Genomic DNA, 16688 nt, shown 5'->3' with positions numbered 1-16688 from the left:
GCAATAGAAACTTGTATAGAAATATATATATATGAGTGTATGTATCAGTCTGTGCCCGTTGCCTCTCTTCTATCACTGGGCACCACTGACAAGAGTCTGGCCCCATCCTTTTTGCACCCTCCCTTCAGATACTTGGCTGGCCCTTGGTCAACTTTTTGTCCATCAGCTTGTTGTCCTTGTGGGTCTTTGTCCAAAGAGCTGCTTTCCAGCAGGTCAGCCCCCAGCCTGTAGTAGTGCATGGTGTTATTCCTCCCTAGGTGCAGGACTCTGCACTTCCCTTTCTTGAGCTTCATGAGGTTCCCCTCTGCCCATTTCTCCAGGCTGTCGAGCTCCCTCTGAATGGCAGCACAGCCCTCTGGTGCATCAGCCACTCCTCCCAGGTTTGCATCATCCATGTGGGGAAAGGAGAGAGAGATTTTAGGGGCCTTTGGGACATTGCCAGCCAGACATGTGCAGCTGATCCATTTGTCCCCCCTGCTCTCTCCTGGCCCTGGGAAGAGCTGGCTGGCACTGGCCCTGGCAGGAGGGGAGGGGATGCCTGGGGTCTGCGCAGATGCGGGCGGTTGATCTCTGCTCTGGTCCTTCCTCTTTCAGCCTTTCAGCCCTTGCAGCAGAGAACCAGGTCCTCAATCCATTCCCTGGTGGTCCAAACCATCCTGATCCTGAGAGCTCCAAGGACAAAGTCTCCATCCAGAGCCAACCGAGGAACCCTGCCCTCCCGCATCAGAAGCCTGTGGGAGAGGTGGCAGCGTGCTCTGGCAGGCAGCTGCATTTGCTGCTGGAGCTCTGCTCCGTCCACAGGGGCCACCTGAGCGTGCTGGGAAGTCTGGGAGGTTCCTGGCCTCTCTGCCCCAGGGGCCTGGGCTTGTGCTGCCGCTTTGCCCTCTGCTGCCCTTTTCCCAAAGAAGCAGTGCTGTCTCTTCACCACGTGTGGCTGTCTTGTCTCTGTGGGAACTAAATGGCAGAAAGCTCTGGCCCTGAAGGAATCAGGACCATCCTGCGAGGGGTAGGACACGCGCTTTTCCAGCAGTCTGTGGCAGCGCAGAACAGACCCACACACTGTGTCTTTGCCACAAAGTGCCAGCTACCCTGCATGGGGTGCGAAACCAAGAGGAAAGGAGAAGACAAGCTTTCGCCTACCCTGCTCTCTGCAGAGACGGGGGCTAGGGCAAGAGCAGGCCCCCGCGCTGCGCAGGGCTTCCCCATGCCATGGAAGGGGTGGCTGGGGACTGGGGTGCAGCTCTAGACCTTTTCTAGCACCACGGCCTACAGTCCCCAGCAGCCCCCCAGGGCCCAGCCGCGCGGCGGGTGGACAAGGGCCGACGCAGCCCTTGGGGGCCGCCCTCGCCTCCACACGCAGCCCTCAGGGGCTGCCGTCCCTGGGGCCGGGCCGGGGCTGGGGGTCCCCGCCAGGGCAGCGTGGTGGGGCCCGAGCACGGCAGAACCCCCCAGCAGAGGGGACGGCTGGGGGCAGGGGGAGGCAGGCGCAGGGCGCCCCGCTGCGGCCTCGGCCCCCAAGGGCAGCCAGCCCCCCTCCGGCTGCGGGCCCCAGTCCCGGCTGGCCCTGGCTCCTGCCCCGGCTCCCTGAAGCAGCCCCGGCCCCTCCCCAGCTGCCCACAATGGTCCCAGCCCCACCACGGCCCTGTCCCAGCTTCCCCCAACGACTCTGGCCCCACCCCGGCTGCCCACAACGGCCCCGGCCCCACCGCGGCCCCGCCCCAGCTCCCCACAACGGCCCCTGCCCCGCCCCGGCTCTCCACAACGAGACCGGCCCCACCCAGGAGTCTCCCAGCGTCTCTGGCCCCGCCCCAGCTCCCCTGAACGACTCCGGCCCTGCCCCAGCTCCCCACAACGACTCCGGCCCCACCCCGGCTCTCCACAACGACTCCGGCCCCACCCAGGCGTCTCGCAGCGTCTCTGGCCCCGCCCCGGCTCCCCACAACGGCCCCATCACGGCCCCGCCCCAGCTCCCCACAACGGCCCCAGCGCTGCCCCGGCTCTCCACAGCAGCCCGCGGAGCCCCCAGCCCCGCACCGACAGGCCCCAGCAGGGCCCCGAGGCTTTTTTTAATTACTTTTAATTACTTTCTATTCACATTTAAATTTTCATTATTCATTCCATTAGCTCTTATTAAAGAATGTTTTATCCATTTAAACCTAGGCTTTTGAATATATATGCTTAATTTATTTAGTCTTATAAATGTGTATATATGTGCTTTGCATGTACACATATCTAAATAAATATATAGTATAGTGCATGTATGAATGAATAAAATATGTTTTTGCATGTTTGTACGCTCATATATATGTATTTCTATGCAAGTTTCTATTGCATGTAAGTGGATATCGTAGGTAAAAGTGAGCAGCTAGGGCATGTCTATGCAAAGATGGAGAGGACATCCTGAAAAAACCCCTACAGCATAAGGCACAGGGATGTTGAAAGATGAGTGAAAGAGCAAGCCTCCTTCTGCCCTCTCCTAGCTTTGCTGTGCTTGACATTGCCGTGTCAGGGTCCTTTCAATTCAGTTGCTTCTGCAGGTGAAAAGCAGACTCACCGTGAACCCTGCATGGAAGGGGTCAGTGGCGTGTGTGGGCATCGTTCACCCCAAACTCTGCCAGGCTCTGACTCCTTCCTGGGCTGAGGTGGATGAAGCCTCTAGTGCTCAAGGATTAGAGGAAAAGAACAGCTATGCAAGCCTTGTCTCCTTTTCCTTTATTAGGAAAACATCTGTGCAGTGGAAAGAAAGCGGAAAGGCTGAGGAACAAATACCTCACTGTGTGAAAGCAAGAAAGGAGCTGTTTTTGAGACACTGGAATGTGCTGCCTTGATATTTGTTCGACTTTCTACTCCAAGATGAGAGGAGCTGCATCACAGAAATGCCTGTGTTTCCCTATTAACTACAAAGAATGTCTCGGTAAGTAGTTCAGGTGCAGATGTCTGCCTTACAGATAGGCAGAAATTGATGTTATGAATACCTTGGCCAGGGCTTAGTACTTTGAGCATCTGGAGCTGATTACAAAAATAAGAAAGAATACCAGGATTCAGCGCATAAGGAGAATAAACGCTTGAACAGAAAACTCTTTTGAAGCTACTACAGAGATTGTTTCATCATAAGGAAAAGGTTGTTCTAAGTGGTCTCCACTGAGAAAGAGAACATGGCAAAGACTTACAGACACAGTGAAGTGTCTGGGGGCACTGCTGATGGTCCCAGATGGAGAGACTGCCTTGAAGATGTAAATGACTAAATCTCTTGGAAAAGGCATTCAGGGAGAGTAACTCATGATTCCGTAAATCAAATCCACAGTCTTGTAGACAATACTCAGCATGGCATTTGGACTGAGTGGACAAGTCTCAGTAGAAAGAATCTCTTTTAGGTAAGACTGCAATTCTGGAATTGCTTTGAATTTAGATAGTTTCCATTGCCTGGCTCTTTTCATCGGACTGCAAATAGCAAAAGAAAAAAAAATAATACAAAAGGCTTGATGGGAGGAAAATCGCTGTCTTACCAAACCCATATTTGACTTACATTGCCTAAGACATTTTGAACTTTGATTTGGTGAGAATCCATATGCCTTGTATTTACAAATGAGCAGACCCTCTGGAATCACAGATGCGTTTTCAGCTGAGGGCTTTTCACATGTGTTAAAAGTTTGCTTTATCACAATTCCAAACAATCATCTAAGTTTTCCAAAGTGTATTCCAAAAATGTATTGTGCATAGAATTGCGAAGCATCCTTGTTGCATAGCTACATAAAAGCTGTTGCAAAGAAATCAAGTGTCGGCCATACAATTCAACCACTTTTTGCAGCCAGGGAGACTGCTTTTATCGCATCATAATGGAGGTCATATATGTCTCTGTCTTGAAGAAGTGGTGATCCCCTGCTGGGTTTGGTGATGCTTTATCAGACTTCAGGACCTCTGGAAGTCTTGATTTCTTTCATGTGTGACAACAGCTTATTTTCTTCTGGTAGCAGCAACATATGGGAAGAGCAATGAAATAAAATGCAAAGAAAAAAATGCAAAGATTAAAAGAATAGAAATATCTTTGAGATGTTTGTCTGTGTATGCATTTCCACACCCTCAATCTTCTGTCCAACTACCCATACATTTTCAGTCTAACAAGGTCTCGCCCCGTCTTCTGGCAGCTTTTTCAAAGATGACATTTTCTTAATTGGTATAAGCGATTAAGACTGAAAATGTTTCCACAGGTAGCAATCACTTATGACATCGATCAGTCAACAAAACATCTCAAGCAGGCAACACAAGGCATCAGAGACGTCACATATCTTTTCAAGACGACGGGATGTGGTTAGCTCCTGTCCCTCAGGAGATGTAAAGCACAGTATAATTGCCTTTTTTGGTGTGTCTGGGCTGTTAAATATGTAATTGCTTCAGATTTTCCTGTGTGTATTAACACACAGGTCCATCTAAATGGGTATATTTTGGAATTAAGAATAAAAAATGAGGTGAGACAGTTGAGGCATAAATAAGATGGATAACTCTTTTTATTTGTTCCTGTAGAAACTAGATTTAAGCTTACTTTGATAAAAAAAAGTATTCACTGAGTATTGCATGTTGATTATTTGATTCGCATGAGTTATAAAGGGATGTCTCTGCATTAAGGAGGATAACATAACAGAGGAGAAGAAAGGGGATTTGTCTGATTCTGCTTTTTGCATAGCTTTTCTTGTATAACTATGAACCTTCTGGGTTTTCTTAACTGCTAGCTTGGACTGTTCGATCACTTCTCATATGCAGCTACCATGAACAAGCACAGGACAAGCACAATCAGTGAAAATCATGTCAGCAGTCTCACTTGGGCTGATTCTAACACACAGGACTCTAGAAGCATTTCAAACCTTTTTCTCTTCTCACAAAATATAGCAAAATTCTTTTTAGAAGAAAAAGGATGCCCTGAGCCATGTATCAGCCAAAGATTTCCACCCAGAAGAAGGAAATTGAAAATACTTTCTTAGAGCTTTGGCCTCTGACGATAATTCTTATTGGAGCTCTTCCACATCTCTGTGTTAGCTTTGGCCACCTAGTTACCTCCAAACTAGATTAATACCAGAGTCCTATTTAAGGCTGCCTTGAAGATCAACCAGCAGCATCAGTGAAATGAATATTCCTCAGCATCACATCATGCTTGCTTCTAGACACAATTCAAGACATTCTTTCCATTTTAAAAGTTCAGGTTGTCTGTGTTCTTAGGCAGGTAGAAGAGTACGCATTCACCTCTCTACCAGAGTATCAGGTATGACTTCCCTCTTGCCAGGTCACTACTTTGTCCAACATGAGTCTTGGTGGAGATATTCTTGTTGATGAGTCACTTTCCTGTTTAATGCAATACAGATCAAATTCGCCTGTGCCCTTTATATGTCCCTGGTATGAAGAGAATTAGAGGATGTCAAGATCATAAATATTTTTTTCTCAGCACAGCCCTGTGAAGGAGAGATGTGCTGTAAACCACTATAAACGCAGCTAAGATGTAAATGGAGATGAGAAACAGAGACCTCATGCTGGAGATACAGAGAAAAGCGAGCAAAGAGAACAGACCCACACAGATGTTGTATTCATTTGTTTCTGCTATAATTACATTGCCCTGGCAACGCTAGAATATTCCTCAAACAAGCAATCTCATTCTACTCTAGGTATTTCAAGAAGGTGGAATGAATGAGCCTGTGCAGGGGGTCAACCCCCCTTTTTACATTTTACCTAAATGGTAAATTTAGGCTTAGAAAACTAACACTCAGGTTTGTGAAGGCGGTTGTTTCTCCGTTTCCTTTGTTTTTTTTAATGGCTCAGTTTGAATCTCCTACCAAGACTCTTGGTAAGATTCATCAACTTTCTTTTGGCCTTTGGCATGTTCGATTCCATTTTGTTTTTGAGACAGAGCTACAAACAAAGGAAAGACTATAATGCTTGTGGTGCTGTTCAGGGAGCAGCTGTATCTCTGCTTCAGATGCCCTGGGAATCTTATGTAAATACCCTAAAAACCCTTCCCATAATCCTTCAAAATAGGACCATGGACCAGTCAGGCAGCTTTCAGAGCACTGAAGGCAGATGCCAGTATGAGCCGGGGGAAGCAAATGTGCGCAAGGCCGGGCAGCCCAGGCAGCGCGAGCAGCTGTGGGAGATGCGGCGAGGCGGCAGGGCCCGGCAGCGTCCCGTGGCGGCCCCAGCCTGCGCTCCGCACACCCCCACCGAAACCGGCCGGGCCCCATGTGCCTGTGGCGTTTGGTCGATGCCGTCTAGCTGCCTCGCAGCCAGCAACTCCTCCCGCTCAGCGCCGCGGAGATAAGCACACGGGTCTAGCAGATGGCCCCGAGCCCCTGCACCGCGGCGGCTCCCGCCCTGGGGCTGCCCCGCTCCCCCGCCACCCCCGGGGCGCCGCCGGGCCCCCTCGCCCCTTCCCCGCCCTCCCTGCCTGCCCCGGCCCGAGCGGGAGCGCGGTGCCTGTGCCCGGCCCTTCCCCCGGCGCAGGCGGCGCCGCCTCGGGGCCCTGCTGGGGCCTGTCAGCGTGGGGCCGGGGGCTCCGCGGGCCTCTGTGGGGGAAGCTGGGGCGAGGCCGTGGTGGGCTCAGGACGGTTGTGGGGAGCCGGGGCGGTGCCGGGGCTGCTTCGGGGAGCCGGGGCAGGAGCCAGGGCCAGCCGGGACTGGGGCCCGCAGCCGGAGGGGGGCTGGCTGCCCTTGGGGGCCGAGGCCGCAGCGGGGCGCCCTGCGCCTGCCTCCCCCGGCCCCCAGCCGTCCCCTCTGCCGGGGGGTTCTGCCGTGCTCGGGCCCCGCCACGCTGCCCTGGCGGGGACCCCCAGCCCCGGCCCGGCCCCAGGGACGGCAGCCCCTGAGGGCTGCGTGTGGAGGCGAGGGCGGCCCCCAAGGGCTGCGTCAGCCCTTGTCCACCCGCCGCGCGGCTGGGCCCTGGGGGGCTGCTGGGGACTGTAGGCTGTGGTGCTAGAAAAGGTCTAGAGCTGCACCCCAGTCCCCAGCCACCCCTTCCATGGCATGGGGAAGCCCTGCGCAGCGCGGGGGCCTGCTCTTGCCCCAGCCCCCGTCTCTGCAGAGAGCTCCCCGTGGCTGGCAGGGGTTGCCCTGCCCCAGGCGGGCAGGACACACGCGGCCCACGCTCTGGAGGCCCTGTGCCCCCCATGCCACCTCTGCAGGACGCTGCTATGGGCTGTGCTGCCCAGTGCCCGCAGTGCGTCTGGTGCCCCCACGCAGGGGCCATCCAGGCCCCCAGGGCTGTACAAAACGAGGAACAAACACGCTCCTAGGGCTAAATGCGCTGCCTGAGGAGAGCCCACCGGGTGTGCCCAGCCCCAGTGTGACCTCGCAGCCACCACTGTGACCCATGGCGGGGCCTGCTGTGAGGTCAGGGCCAGCCGCCCCTCGGCAGCTGGAAGCAGCCTGTGGCGGCCTTGCAGCTCTCTGCTCTTGAGGGTCGGGTCGGTGCCTTGCCGGGTGCCAGCCGACCTCCTGGGCCTGAAGGGGACGAGCTGAGCTGAGAGCTTGGCCTCCCACAGCAATGGCAAGGGGGAGAGCTCCTCGTGGAAGGGTGCGGAAGGCACCGACAGCCTCCTCTGGCAGCAGAACTGCCAGCGACACGGCGGAGGATGCTGCAGGGCCCGGGCGGTGCCTGGAGAATCGGTACGAGGCCGCTTTCTTCTCCCTGGGTGTCTGGCTGGGTTGGCAGTGCAGATGCAGCCTAATGCGGGGTGCATTTTGGAGGGGCCAGGCAGCAGCACAACACCTCGCAGATGTGTCTGGACAGCAGGCTCTGGCAGAGGAGCCATACGAGGCTCCTGCTCTTCCCGTTGTGTGGAAAACACCCCCCCAGAAGGGATCCTGGGAATCTCCAGGGAAAGCATGCCTCCTTCCTCAGCCAAAGAGAAAGCAAGCACACCACAGAGACTGCCAGAAAGCTGTTTTCCCTTGCGGGATCTGTTTATTTCCCTGGATTATGGAAACTCCTTTTCCAGAGGTGCTCTTGGAGCACTTTCTTCCCAGAAGAGCTGCCCGCCATGTGGAATAGGGCTGACAGAGACCATGTGCCTTTTGGGGGTTGGTCTTTCAGCTTTCTGCCAGCAGCAGTAGACTGCCAAACTTGCTTCTCTGCAGCCTGTAGAGGAAAATGCACCTGGGAAGAGGTTTGCCCCAGACTTGGAGCATTCATAACAACAAGGCTCTTCCCTCTTTTTCAGGCAAGAGATCACCCTGCGCAAGAGAAGGCTCTTGAAAATCCTCCTCTTGTTGATCCCAGTCACTCTTGGTGAGTTCTTATGAGCAGACAGCTGTCAGCGGTAGCACCAACAGGCTGGATGTCAACTCTCAGGGTGAGGGAGAGGCACTGGGGTGCCTTCCAATTTCCTGTTTCAGGGATTCAGGGTGCTCCTGAGGTGCTCTCTACAAGTGGAGCCCACCCTGCCTAAGAACTGATATCGATGCACGCAGCGTTAGGAAGTAGGACCCTCTTGGACAAAAGTCCTGCCTATTTTGCAGCTTGCCCTTTTGGGTGGTCTCTGTAGAAACTCCCATGGCCCAAGTGCTTCTTGAAGATGTCCAAATCAAAGGAAGATTGGTGGTCTCCCTGCCAGGCAGACAGACAGAGAGAAAGAGGGAGAGAGAGAGAGGGAGAAAAAGCTTTGCAACTGTGAAGGGGAGGCTAGAGAGAGTCCTTCTCTCTTGTGGAAATGAGTTCCAGGTGGTGAGCCCATCCCTTGGATGGGTGCAGCTCTGCATTGCTCCTCACTGTGCTGCTCCAGTATCCCAACACTGCTCAGAGGTGTGTTGTGCTGTGGAAAGCAGAGGGAAGGACAGGCAGCCAGGGTCAGACCTAGGCATCACTTTGGAAGCAGAGCCCAGCTGAGCTGGGGCTTCTCAGAAGGGCAGTGCAGGTGGCATGATGGAGAAGTAGCTCTTAGAAGGCCCATGGAGCCTGGTTTTGGTGCTCACTGGAGCAGTAAGGGGAAATGGGGAGGAGCTCTGGGGCACCAAGCAGGCCTGGAGATGACGACTGTGTAGACCCCTGAGGCCTGGGGTAATAAGGGCTCCCAGCTGGAGTCACCTCTCTCTGCATCAGGTCCTGTTGCCACCCCAGTCTGAGAGGAGACAACGTGACCACAGGGATTTTTAGAAGTCCTAGTAAAATAACTGTATTTATTTTGGTGATGTGAATTACAGCTGGTGTTTACTGTGTGGTGTTGCTGCCAGCACGGACAAGGCAAGTGACACAGGTGAGTGACTGTTGTGGGACAGGAAAGTCCTGCAAAGGAGCACTGCTGGTGGTGCTTGGATGGCTCACTGACTCGGCCGGTTCCATGCAGACTGAGCCACAGAAGCAGCAACTTAGGCCGTGTCTTCCCAGAAAAGCCCCTTCTGGGAAGCCCCGGCGGTTCTGGGAGTGCATATTCATTCTAACGGAAAGCCTTTGTCTTTCAGGAGCTGCTAGGGCTGTCTGCAGCAGAACTGGAGTCTCTGCGGTAAGAGACAGTTCCACTGGTTCTGTGGAGCAGCGTCAGCTGACCACCTGCTCTGTGCACTCACTTGCATAAGGGCCAGGGCTCATATCTTTCCCTTGTGTCTTTCCTTTTGCTAAACCTGGCGGTGCCGGGAAGCACTTGCAAAGCAGGGAAAGAAAAGGGGGCCCAAGCCCACGTGTCTCTTCTCCTCCCCGAGCTTGAAGGCTCCCAGCAGGGGCTGGGCAGCTCTCTGACAGGATCTCCTTTCCTGTTGTCTTCAGGAACTCACTTGCTCTGCTGAGGGAGCAAGCCCAAGAGATGCAGCTTCTGACGGAGCAGGTGGCTCACCTGAGTGTGGAGATGTACAATGCGAAAAAGGTGATCCTGCATCTGATGGGAGAAGGCTTGGACGAGCAGGACCCCGGGAAGGCACTTTCCGGGGTGGTTGGTGGGGTTTTCTTGGTCACCCCAGGCACCCATCCCTTGCCAGGAACTTGCTGGTTGAGCTTCTCCTCTATAAAGCCCCTTCTCCAGGCCACCTTTAGCCAGGCCACTTCAGGCAGCAGAGGACTCCTGACAGCCTTCTCTTGGCTCTGTGCCTACTCTTCGCCTCTGGTAGCTCTGGCCTGATCCCCGAAGCAATGATGAGACATAGGAACACTCGTGGGAGCAGCCAGCACTGGCAGAGTCTGAGTCTGACCTGGAGAGCTGGCGGGTGGAGACAAGGGTGTGGGGAGTCTGACCCACGTCTGCACTATGGCTGTGGGCAAGGAAGCTATTCACGAGTCCTTGCTTCTCACACCAGAAAGCGTTGAGTCTTGCCACTCCTTGGACTAGGCTTCTCTTGCATTTTTCTAACAGACTCGCTCTGCTAGGCTGCAGTAGTCACACTGAACTGCCTGCTGATGTGGTCTTTTCTCATGTTCATTCATGTCTTTCCTAGGAAGTTCAGCAAACGATGCAGGCAATGTCTCAGACAAGTTGGGAGGACCACATGCAGGTGTCTGACTGGGCTCTGAAAAGCTCAGGTATGCACACAGGAAGTCAAGTCTCCTTGCCTTGTGCTTGTGTATAGACCTCCTAAAAGGAGGCTGCTCACCAAAGCAGAGGGAGATGAAATGACCTCTTGGCGTCCAAAAGCAAGCTTGTGGCAGAGTGGCTCTCTTGCATTCACTCCCAGGCCTGGGATCAGGCCCCTCACTGGTGCCTCTGGCACTGCCCCTACAAATGTTTTGGTGCTCACAGAAGAGCTCTCTTCCTCTCCAGTGAGCTTACATTAAGGTTATCTGGAGTTGCTGACCTTGAGTTTAGAGGCCCTTGTGCCTGTGGTGCCAGCAACAGGAGTGGTGAGGGCCTTTAACATCAGCCACTGGACTAGCAGCACTCAGCTGCTCTCTCCTCATTTCAGGTGGCACCATTGACAGGCAGAGGACATCCAAGAGCTATGAGTGGGAAGATAATTGGCTCTGCAAGGTGCTTTGGTTCCTTTCTGCTGCAAACCCTCCAGATACAATTTTGCAGGTATCGTAGCAGGAATCATCAGGTTCAGTGCTGGTTTCATTCCTTCCTGCCAAGTTGGGGACAAATGCCAGGGCATCTCCCCTCTGTGCTTTGGTCTTGCTCAAGCCCACAGCATTGATCTGGTTCCTGAAACCTAAGGTCTAATACCGGGCTTGCCTTGCTACAGACCAGTGGTTCCCCTCAGGAGGAACACTGTTCTGAACTGAACTGAACTGTGGCATCCTGCCAGAAGCCTGGTCACAGCTGGCTGAAGGAGTTTCTCCTTAGCCGCCCCCATTTGCCTACCCCATCCCTGATAGTCCCTTCCATTCTTCAGTGGGGTGGGAGGCTTGGGGGAGAGAGCGAGGGGAGCTGCCGAGCTGCTGGGCAGAGCGGTATCTGTAGGACCCTGACTCAGATGTGGGGTGGCAGATTCCATGCTTTCCTAATCAAAAGTTTCCTCTTTTCGGGAATACTGGGAGTGCCCTTTACCGGGCAGGGAAGAAGGCCTTGTGCTTCTGCCCATCTCCTCACACACTATTCATTTATCAGCTGGAATACAGCCCACAGACAAACAGGCACCTGTGCTGCTGCCTATGTGTTTAGTGGTGCTGGCTCTGCCACTCCCTCACTACTCTTTGCTGTTGCCTTTTGCTTGCAGCCAGACGTTTCCCCAGGGCACTGCTGGCCTTTCCAAGGGTCTCAGGGCCAGGTGGTCATTAGGTTGCCTGCACGAATCCAACCGACTGCTGTCACCGTGCAGCACATCTTCAAGGCAGTCTCTCCATCTGGGACCATCAGCAGCGCCCCCAGAGACTTCACTGTGTCTGTAAGTCTTTGCCAGGCACTTCTGGCTTGGCTCTGGCCATGGGGAAAAGCCCTAACAGGGACCTGCTTGCCTTTGTGCATCCTTAGAGAGTCGTGCCCCGGCCTCTCCCAAGCACTGCAGTGGCCTAAGGGGCTGTTTCCGGGGATGGGATGGCTTTATCCCTCTTAAGACTTGTTTTGGCCAAGCATCTCAAGGCTCTTGATCAAAACTCAAGGAGCAGACTCCGCTTCACCAGAGCCTGCACCCAGCTACTGCTAGCGCCCCAGCAGAGGCTGGGCAGATAACACGTCTGCATGCAGTGTGCACGGTTCCTCTTTGTCAAGTCGCGTCTGACCTGCTCCCCTTGTGCTCGGTCTCTAAGGGAGTGGGTGCGGAAGGAGAAGAGGAAACTCTCCTGGGGACCTTCATGTACGATGTGGAAGAACAAGCCATTCAGACCTTCCCTCTGAAGGTACAGGAAGTGCATGTGGGCCAGATGCCTGGGAGGAAAAGAGGTTTGCCTTCAAAGCCGTGGCAGAAGGACCGTGGATTGTTTCTCCCTGGGCCAAGGGGCCAGTGGGCAGCACCATCAGTCCTGGCAGCAGGGTGGATGGCATCCCCTCTTCCCAGGACACCCTTCTCTGCCCGCACTCCCACTCCTGCTGGCAAGGCAGCTGGAGGAGACAGCGGGCCTTCGCGGGGGTTGCACACTGGGCTGCCCTGCATGCAGGAGCGCCTGCCTGGCCTCTCTGTTAGCACAGAGAAAGCAGCAGAAGGAAGGGGCTGTGGGAAGGGGGACGCGGGCCCAGCTGAAGCAGGCGGTGGCAGGGAGGATGGCCAGGTGTCTTCCCCCACAGCAGGAGTTTCCCCATGTCCCTGGCCTTCCCAGCAGCCCTGCTACCAGCGAGCCTTCGATGTCCACAGCTGCTCTCACCCCCTTTGGGGAGCTTGCTCCATCTCAGAAGGACTAGGGCTGGCAGAGGCAGATACCTACTGACTGTACTGTTGCTCTTTACGCTCCGGTCAAGCTGCTGCTGCTTCCTTATTTTCTTTACAGAACGAGCTTCCCGGGGCCTTTCAGTATATAAAACTTCTCATACAGAGCAACTGGGGAAACCCAGAGTACACCTGCATTTATCGAGTGCAGGTTCACGGGAAGATGGCAAACCACAACTAATGCCATTAGCCAGAAGACGGGGCGAGACCTTCTCGGACTGAGAATGAAAAAAGGAGGCAAGAAGAGAAGAGAAGTGGTGTTTCCCTTTGGTGTGGGTCAATGTCATCTCACAGAGAGTCTCAAAAACAGCTCCTTTCTTGCTTTCACACAGTGAGGTATTTGTTCCTCAGCCTTTCCGCTTTCTTTCCACTGCACAGATGTTTTCCTAATAAAGGAAAAGGAGACAAGGCTTGCATAGCTGTTCTTTTCCTCTAATCCTTGAGCACTAGAGGCTTCATCCACCTCAGCCCAGGAAGGAGTCAGAGCCTGGCAGAGTTTGGGGTGAACGATGCCCACACCACTGACCCCTTCCATGCAGGGTTCACAGTGTGTCTGCTTTTCACCTGCAGAAGCAACTGAATTGAAAGGACCCTGACACGGCAATGTCAAGCACAGCAAAGCTAGGAGAGGGCAGAAGGAGGCTTGCTCTTTCACTCATCTTTCAACATCCCTGTGCCTTATGCTGTAGGGGTTTTTTCAGGATGTCCTCTCCATCTTTGCACAGACATGCCCTAGCTGCTCACTTTTACCTACGATATCCACTTACATGCAATAGAAACTTGTATAGAAATATATATATATGAGTGTATGTATCAGTCTGTGCCCGTTGCCTCTCTTCTATCACTGGGCACCACTGACAAGAGTCTGGCCCCATCCTTTTTGCACCCTCCCTTCAGATACTTGGCTGGCCCTTGGTCAACTTTTTGTCCATCAGCTTGTTGTCCTTGTGGGTCTTTGTCCAAAGAGCTGCTTTCCAGCAGGTCAGCCCCCAGCCTGTAGTAGTGCATGGTGTTATTCCTCCCTAGGTGCAGGACTCTGCACTTCCCTTTCTTGAGCTTCATGAGGTTCCCCTCTGCCCATTTCTCCAGGCTGTCGAGCTCCCTCTGAATGGCAGCACAGCCCTCTGGTGCATCAGCCACTCCTCCCAGGTTTGCATCATCCATGTGGGGAAAGGAGAGAGAGATTTTAGGGGCCTTTGGGACATTGCCAGCCAGACATGTGCAGCTGATCCATTTGTCCCCCCTGCTCTCTCCTGGCCCTGGGAAGAGCTGGCTGGCACTGGCCCTGGCAGGAGGGGAGGGGATGCCTGGGGTCTGCGCAGATGCGGGCGGTTGATCTCTGCTCTGGTCCTTCCTCTTTCAGCCTTTCAGCCCTTGCAGCAGAGAACCGGGTCCTCAATCCATTCCCTGGTGGTCCAAACCATCCTGATCCTGAGAGCTCCAAGGACAAAGTCTCCATCCAGAGCCAACCGAGGAACCCTGCCCTCCCGCATCAGAAGCCTGTGGGAGAGGTGGCAGCGTGCTCTGGCAGGCAGCTGCATTTGCTGCTGGAGCTCTGCTCCGTCCACAGGGGCCACCTGAGCGTGCTGGGAAGTCTGGGAGGTTCCTGGCCTCTCTGCCCCAGGGGCCTGGGCTTGTGCTGCCGCTTTGCCCTCTGCTGCCCTTTTCCCAAAGAAGCAGTGCTGTCTCTTCACCACGTGTGGCTGTCTTGTCTCTGTGGGAACTAAATGGCAGAAAGCTCTGGCCCTGAAGGAATCAGGACCATCCTGCGAGGGGTAGGACACGCGCTTTTCCAGCAGTCTGTGGCAGCGCAGAACAGACCCACACACTGTGTCTTTGCCACAAAGTGCCAGCTACCCTGCATGGGGTGCGAAACCAAGAGGAAAGGAGAAGACAAGCTTTCGCCTACCCTGCTCTCTGCAGAGACGGGGGCTAGGGCAAGAGCAGGCCCCCGCGCTGCGCAGGGCTTCCCCATGCCATGGAAGGGGTGGCTGGGGACTGGGGTGCAGCTCTAGACCTTTTCTAGCACCACGGCCTACAGTCCCCAGCAGCCCCCCAGGGCCCAGCCGCGCGGCGGGAGGACAAGGGCCGACGCAGCCCTTGGGGGCCGCCCTCGCCTCCACACGCAGCCCTCAGGGGCTGCCGTCCCTGGGGCCGGGCCGGGGCTGGGGGTCCCCGCCAGGGCAGCGTGGTGGGGCCCGAGCACGGCAGAACCCCCCAGCAGAGGGGACGGCTGGGGGCAGGGGGAGGCAGGCGCAGGGCGCCCCGCTGCGGCCTCGGCCCCCAAGGGCAGCCAGCCCCCCTCCGGCTGCGGGCCCCAGTCCCGGCTGGCCCTGGCTCCTGCCCCGGCTCCCCGAAGCAGCCCCGGCCCCTCCCCGGCTGCCCACAACGGTCCCGGCCCGACCACAGCCTCGCCCCAGCTTCCCCCAACGACTCTGGCCCCACCCCAGCTCCCCACAACGGCCCCAGCCCCGCCCCGGCTCTCCACAACGACTCCGGCCCCACCCAGGCGTCTCGCAGCGTCTCTGGCCCCGCCCCGGCTCCCCCGAATGACTCCAGCCCTGCCCCAGCTCCCCACAACGGCCCCATCACAGCCCCGCCCCAGCTCCCCACAACGGCCCCATCACAGCCCCGCCCCAGCTCCCCACAACGGCCCCAGCGCGGCCCCGGCTCTCCACAGCGGCCCGCGGAGCCCCCGGCCCCGCGCCGACAGGCCCCAGCAGGGCCCCGAGGCTTTTTTTAATTACTTTTAATTACTTTCTATTCACATTTAAATTTTCATTATTCATTCCATTAGCTCTTATTAAAGAATGTTTTATCCATTTAAACCTAGGCTTTTGAATATATATGCAAATGTGCGCAAGGCCGGGCAGCCCAGGCAGCGCGAGCAGCTGTGGGAGATGCGGCGAGGCGGCAGGGCCCGGCAGCGTCCCGTGGCGGCCCCAGCCTGCGCTCCGCACACCCCCACCGAAACCGGCCGGGCCCCATGTGCCTCTGGCGTTTGGTCGATGCCGTCTAGCTGCCTCGCAGCCAGCAACTCCTCCCGCTCAGCGCCGCGGAGATAAGCACACGGGTCTAGCAGATGGCCCCGAGCCCCTGCACCGCGGCGGCTCCCGCCCTGGGGCTGCCCCGCTCCCCCGCCACCCCCGGGGCGCCGCCGGGCCCCCTCGCCCCTTCCCCGCCCTCCCTGCCTGCCCCGGCCCGAGCGGGAGCGCGGTGCCTGTGCCCGGCCCTTCCCCCGGCGCAGGCGGCGCCGCCTCGGGGCCCTGCTGGGGCCTGTCAGCGCGGGGCCGGGGGCTCCGCGGGCCTCTGTGGGGAGCTGGGGCGAGGCCGTGGTGGGGCCGGGACCGTTGTGGGCAGCCGGGGAGGGGCCGGGGCTGCTTCGGGGAGCCGGGGCAGGAGCCAGGGCCAGCCGGGACTGGGGCCCGCAGCCGGAGGGGGGCTGGCTGCCCTTGGGGGCCGAGGCCGCAGCGGGGCGCCCTGCGCCTGCCTCCCCCTGCCCCCAGCCGTCCCCTCTGCCGGGGGGTTCTGCCGTGCTCGGGCCCCACCACGCTGCCCTGGCGGGGACCCCCAGCCCCGGCCCGGCCCCAGGGACGGCAGCCCCTGAGGGCTGCGTGTGGAGGCGAGGGCGGCCCCCAAGGGCTGCGTCGGCCCTTGTCCACCCGCCGCGCGGCTGGGCCCTGGGGGGCTGCTGGGGACTGTAGGCCGTGGTGCTAGAAAAGGTCTAGAGCTGCACCCCAGTCCCCAGCCACCCCTTCCATGGCATGGGGAAGCCCTGCGCAGCGCGGGGGCCTGCTCTTGCCCCAGCCCCCGTCTCTGCAGAGAGCTCCCCGTGGCTGGCAGGGGTTGCCCTGCCCCAGGCGGGCAGGACACACGCGGCCCACGCTCTGGAGGCCCTGTGCCCCCCATGCCACCTCTGCAGGACGCTG

The sequence above is a fragment of the Dromaius novaehollandiae genome, chromosome 5 (assembly GCF_036370855.1).
Source record: "Dromaius novaehollandiae isolate bDroNov1 chromosome 5, bDroNov1.hap1, whole genome shotgun sequence".
In the NCBI taxonomy this organism is placed as follows: Eukaryota; Metazoa; Chordata; class Aves; order Casuariiformes; family Dromaiidae; genus Dromaius; species Dromaius novaehollandiae.
Note: the sequence above shows the minus strand (reverse complement) of the source record.